A 6,573-nucleotide genomic window follows, 5' to 3' on the forward strand; every position below is an offset into this window, starting at 1 on the left:
CGACGAGCTCCCTTGCTCGTCGTCGCATGCCCGCATTATACAACACCCCTTAAGGGTAACACGAAGCGTCCATTGCTTTGTGCGTGCAAGTTTTATGAACGAATCGCATAAAATTTAAAATTTATAATTAAAATTAATGACAAATTAATAAATAATATTAATTTCATAATTTTAGGGCGAAAAATCGAAAATTTATTATCCAATTGATTTCCGATTGTTATGGATTCAAGTCTAGGTCATAAAAATTTAAAATTTATCATAAATTTACAATTTTTATGGTGGTTTTTAATCATAGGTTTCTAATTAAATTACAATTAATTATGAAAATTAAATTAATTCTAAATTATTCTAATTTTCAACAAATTAATCATAATTACAAATTAGATTGCATAATTAACAAGACTAGGCATTCAAACTTGTTAAACATATGCAGTAGGTCAATCAAAAATTCAAGATTTATCAACAAGAATCGCAAATATTTAATTTAACATCTTAAATTTACGAAATTTTGCATTCGAAAAACTAAAACCTTCGAAAAGTCATAGTTAGGCTTCGAATTTGAGAATTCTGGGTTCGGCAGAAAAAAACTTTTTTTGTCAAAATTTTAGAATGCCTTTTACATGCGGAATTGACACAAAAATCACTCAATTCGGATGAGTAACGAAGAAACTGCCGAAAAACTGCGTACGTATAATTAAATAAACGCAATTTGCAATTAATTAACAATTACGAAAATTAATCACCCCTTTTAATTCTTGCAAATTTGTAATATTTAACCATGTTCATGCAATTTAGATTATGAAAATAATAAGGGGCTCGTGATACCACTGTTAGGTTATGATACATATGACAATTCATAAATCATGCGGAAAAACCATAAAGCCAGGAAAACATATTATTTACACATAATCATTTAGCATAGTTTAGATGCATACTCTTTGTTGCGTGCCTTCCCTAGCTGCGCCCGAACCGAACAAGAACAAGTCTTTAGGACTCCAAGTGTCGTCCCTCCGTAGATAGTCCACAGCACGTCCGGATCCGCCTTAAGATTGACCAACTAGAATCGCCCTTAAGGTACTATTATTTTCGGCACTTTATAGGCAAATGTGTGACTGAATTTTTCTCTCAAAAACTCACTTTGAATACTTTTAAACTTGTTATAAATTGTGAGCCCTAGCCTCATATTTATAGGGGTATGGAAAGGGAATCGAAATCCTACTCAGATACAAATTAATTAAACCTAGAATCCTACAAGAACTCTAATTTAATAAATTTATCAAATAGAATTAGGAATTTAATCATTAACCGAACTCTGCATGTTTTAGGAAACGTGCACGAACACAAACACTTGCACACACACGCACGGCAGCCACGATGGGCCCCCATGCGTGCGCGCGAGCAGCAGCCCACGCAGCGCCGGCGCGCGCTGCGCGCTGCGCGTGCTGTGCGCGCTGTGCGCGCTGCGCAGCCTGCTGGGCCTAGCCTTGCACTGGGCCTGGCGTGGCTGTTTGTGCGGCGCGCTTGGCTTGCTGGGCGATGGCCTGGCTTCGTGCTGGGCCTCGTCCGGCAGGCCTCGTCCGATGCTTATTCGTACGATGCGCTTCCGATTAAATTTTCCGATTCCGGAATTTATTTCCGATACGAACAATATTTAATATTTCCGATTCCGGAATTAATTTCCGTTTCGAACAAATATTTAATATTTCCGTTTCCGGAATTATTTTCCGATTCCGGTAATATTTCCGATTCTGACAATATTTCCGTTTCCGGCAATATTTCCGATTCCGGCAATATTTCCATTTCCGATAATATTTTCCGATACGTACCATGTTTCCGTTTCCGGCAACATCTACGACTTGGATAATATTTATATTTCCGATACGATCCATATTTCCGTTTCCGGCAATATCATCGTTTCCGGAGTATTCATTTCTTGCCTGTGACGATCTTAGCTCCCACTGAAACCAAGATCCGTCGGTTCCGAATATTCATAGATGGAGTATTTAATGCCATTAAATACTTGATCCGTTTACGTACTATTTGTGTGACCGTACGGGTTCAGTCAAGAGTAAGCTGTGGATTAATATCATTAATTCCACTTGAACTGAAGCGGCCTCTAGCTAGGCATTCAGCTCACTTGATCTCACTGAATTATTAACTTGTTAATTAATACTGAACCGCATTTATTAGACTTAACATAGAATGCATACTTGGACCAAGGGCATTATTTCCTTCAGAAATGGGTTAACGTCAAGAAATTCAAGGTGCACTTCTTATCAATGTTGGCGACTTGCTTCAGGTATCAAAGACATATTCTTATATTTTCTCTTATATAACTAGTTTCAGTTTTCAGTTTATTAAAGTTGATTGGTCCTATTTTATTTTCAGCTCCTCTCGAATAAAAAGTACACGAGTGTAGAACACCGAGTGTATGCTAATCCTCAGCATGAACCACGGGTCTCAATTGTTGCACTACACAACCATTGGATTATTATAATGAGGAGTTGGAGCATGAGCTATTTTTTGCTTCCTCGGTGCAAGATTTCAACCAAGGTATTCATTTACAAATGATTCTAGTTTGTTAAACTTGATTGCCCCATAACAATGAAGAATAGAGTGTCTACTGTCTTGATCTTGAAAGATTGAGGTTATGTGCAGTTTTTGTGTATAGTATATGTCCTGTATGAAACACAGATTTTTCCCCTCCCAAATATGTGTATAGTATATGTCATGTATCTAGTCACTGCTCAGGTTAAGCGTGAGACTTTAAACATCAGGTTCATATTAATAGGAGGAGGCTGGAGTAACATAAATTATTCAAATAAAAAAACAATTAGAAAAAAAGATTGAGAAGTACATTTTCAGAAGACGTAAGGAGAGAGAGAGAGAGAGAGAGAGAGAGAGAGAGAGAGAGAGAGTTGAGACATTGACAGGGTCTGAGATTGTATGGATCAAATGTATTACTGTTGTTTGTAATTTGTTTATACAATATGTGTTCTTGTATCTTTTGCTCTTATGTTCATAAAATTTGATTTGTCTCCGTACTTTTAGTCTCCGTTCTTGTTATTCAGAATGAATTGAATGGTTAATGCACTAAACATCGAGTTGTGAGGGTGAAAATGGTTGTTCAAAGGCTGGAGTTTAAACAAGTTCAACTGAGGGTCAAGCCTGCTGATAAATCAATTGAATGGCTGAAAGACTACATCAATGTCAGAGGGGTTAAGTTTGACTGAGAGAGGGGAAATCAGGTTTTGAAGCGATGTAGTTCTTTCCCCAGTATGTTGACAGCCCAGAGTTTTGTGGTGTTTCACCAATAGAACTACAGAAACAGTTGCATGAGGTACTTGAAGCAATTCCCAAGGTTTTATATGAATTGAGTTTAGTGCTGGGGTACATTCTGTAATGTATGTGTATTACTTAAATCATAGGTTTATTTGTTGTTCCTCTATTTTCGGTGTATCCCAGCACTAAACTCTATTTTCTGCATCTTTTCTCATGTTCTTCGGATTTCCTCCTTTTTCACTCAGACATAGCCATGACATAGCCATGACATAGCCATCTTTTCTCATGTTCTTCATATGGCCTCCTTTTTATGCACGAGTAATCAACCTGGTAATGAGATTGTATCATGTCATATGCTAATGTTACTAGTTTAACATTTCCCATTTAAGTTAGGACTCAAAAGCATGTCATAGATTCTAATAATTTTACGTCTCACATGCCTTTGCTCCGACTGTATAGTGCACCCTAGGCAATGCTTCTGGCTTATCGTTTTAATATAGTGGCATTTATCTTGCAGTCTCATCTTAAATGGTTTTAGATCCCTACTAGGATAATGGGTACAAAACACCAACTTCTGAACCATACTTCTGATACTGAGGAGTATGCACAGTTAATGAGGTCCATCTCATACGATGACAATTACCTTTCCCATAATGGATGCTCCTCTGATATGTGGGGCTCTTCAATAAACTTTTCCCCTTCTGTCACTCAGATTCCATAGCAAGATGTGCAACTTTTGCATGGGGAAAGCTCAAGAGTAATTATTGATGGGAAGCTCTTTGATTTCTTCTGCTAATTCTTCATTATCCGGGGTTCCTTATTTGTCAGGCAATGGCAGTAGCAATATAGATTCACTTGCATCAAACAGAGCAAGAACTTCAGGTACTTTTAGAGATCATTTTCCTTCCAAGCAGACCTTCCAAGCAGACCAACTTCACCCAAGGTGGTGTGGAAGACAAGGTGACCAGCTTCCCGGTCCAAGTTTTTCTCCACAGATGATGTTACCAGCACACCAGGCATCAGTTCCTCCTTACATGAAGTTCAAAAAGCCCGATTAGAGATGACACCAGATGAGATATTGCGTGCATATTCTCTACAACATCAGCTATCACCTAGTCAAGTCCCTATGTAGTTACCTGTGGCAACTACTAGGTTGTATCAATAAAATTTAGAACGAAATCAGCAGCAGAATCAGGCTCCTCTATTTGTTCCATCGCCCCAAAGGCATCAGATGCAGTGTGTATCTCCATGTCAGGTGCCTGGAGATGCCCATCAGAAACAGTTGTTGTTAGTACCATCAATGGAAGCTCAAGCAATCCAGCCATGGCATGCTTCTTTCAATTTCTATTGTTATTTTTTCTAGTGTGTTGACAATATTGCATATGATTTTTAAGCTATGAGACATTGAGATGTTTATTTGATATGATAGAAATGAAATTAGATGTTATATATATTCAATCTTTTATTATTTTTTTGGCTCTAAAATGGTTTTTTATTTTTGTGTTACGGGTATTTAATAATTATTAATTAAAAATTAAAACTAAAAAATAGCCCGTCAAAAATTAAAAGCGAATAGCCAAGCTTTTTAATTAAAAAACTACTAATTAATTTAAATTAAATTAGTTGTTCAGTGCACAAAATTTCCCGCCATAACCAGAGCTTTACTAGCGCTTATATATTGAATGCTGCTAAATGAGGCAATATTAATAGCGCTTTTTAAAAGCGCTATTATTCTTTTAACAGCGGGGCTAATTAACAGCGCTTTAAAAGCGCTATCTTTAATTGAAAAAAGCGCTATTAAAAGCTTATTGTGGTGTAGTGATGGTGAGGAGGAACATGGTAGTAATATCACAAGTGTCTTGCTTGGTTGATCACAAGTCTTAAAGAATTAAAATAAAATTGTTTTGGTTGTTGTTTATTAATTGTATGTATGCATGTTGTCGAGTCTTGAGTTCGCCTTTATTAAAATATTAATAAACGTAAAGTGCAACCGGAACAAGCTTCAAAACTCTTGGAACGTATATACCTTGAGTATGAACAATGGGGGGAGTCTTGCCGGAAAGCTCGTACTCCTACTAATGTTACAAGACGTTGTTTCATTTATATTATGCGCAGGAATTCCGTCGGTATGGCCCGACACTCGGTATGGCCCGATTTTATTATTATTATATTTGGTGTATGGTTGGCTCCCATCACCTTTTCCCTTTGTGGATTATTCTTTTGGCCCGTTCGAAGCTTATTCCAATTAAATTTTGAGTCAAGAGTCGAGTCTTGTGTCTCATGATTGTTTGTTAAGTATTATATGGCTTTTGCATGTTGATTAGTACTTAGTGAGTGATGCATGTTTTAGTTTCATTTACTCTATGCTTGTAAGTACTCAGCTTTTGCTGACTACGTGCTTTGTGTGTTTTTGGTCATGGCCTTTTCCTTAATGACCCTATGGTGATTCATCATTTGCACTTGCATTGTTGGGGAGTATAATAATATAGCAGGTTGGTAGATCAAGTACGATCGAAATCATGTGGCTTGGGATGATTGAGAGAGTTGCATGCTTTCGTTCTTTGAAACTATTTTATTTAAGGTTTTAATTATGTTTGAAATGTTTGAATTATTTATACTTTGGGTTTTGGGCCATTATGGTTCCAAATTGTAGGAGGCCTCAATATTTCATTAATTATGGTTTTTAAAAGTTAGTTGACATTTAATTCCGCTGCGTAATTCTGGTAATAGCCTTAACCGTTATCACGGTGGCGGTAATGCTTTAGTAATTCTTTTATTTTAAGTTGGAAAATGGTTTTATAAAAGCAAGGAATTATTAGGGTGTTACAAGCTTGTACCAATAAAGATACGATGCGTGGCACGTATTATGCCCCGTAAAACAAACCGTACGTCTGATTATCAGTAGTGTAGGTACTTTTCTAAGTATGAACATAGTATACGTATTTGTATTCATATACGGATAAATGTATGTATTCATGTCCATACCTAAATGGCATACTTGGAAAATACCTTATGATGGCACAAAAGCCCAAAAAGCCCACTTATGTCCTAAAAGGCCAAAAACTGCATAAGGGAAAAGGACACTAGTCCTCTCCTCCTACCTCAGCCAATCATATGATGGGATATTAGGTTATTCTCCCCAAAACCTAGTACTATATAAAACCTCAATTCCCAAGAAAAAAGGGTTACAATCACAACACAACCAGATATATTAATTGATTTGCCTTCTCTTTACTTTCTCTCTCTACAAACACTTACTTACTTAGGCATCGGGGGGAATATTCCGAGAGG

This window comes from Spinacia oleracea, chromosome 6 (assembly GCF_020520425.1).
Source record: "Spinacia oleracea cultivar Varoflay chromosome 6, BTI_SOV_V1, whole genome shotgun sequence".
In the NCBI taxonomy this organism is placed as follows: Eukaryota; Viridiplantae; Streptophyta; class Magnoliopsida; order Caryophyllales; family Amaranthaceae; genus Spinacia; species Spinacia oleracea.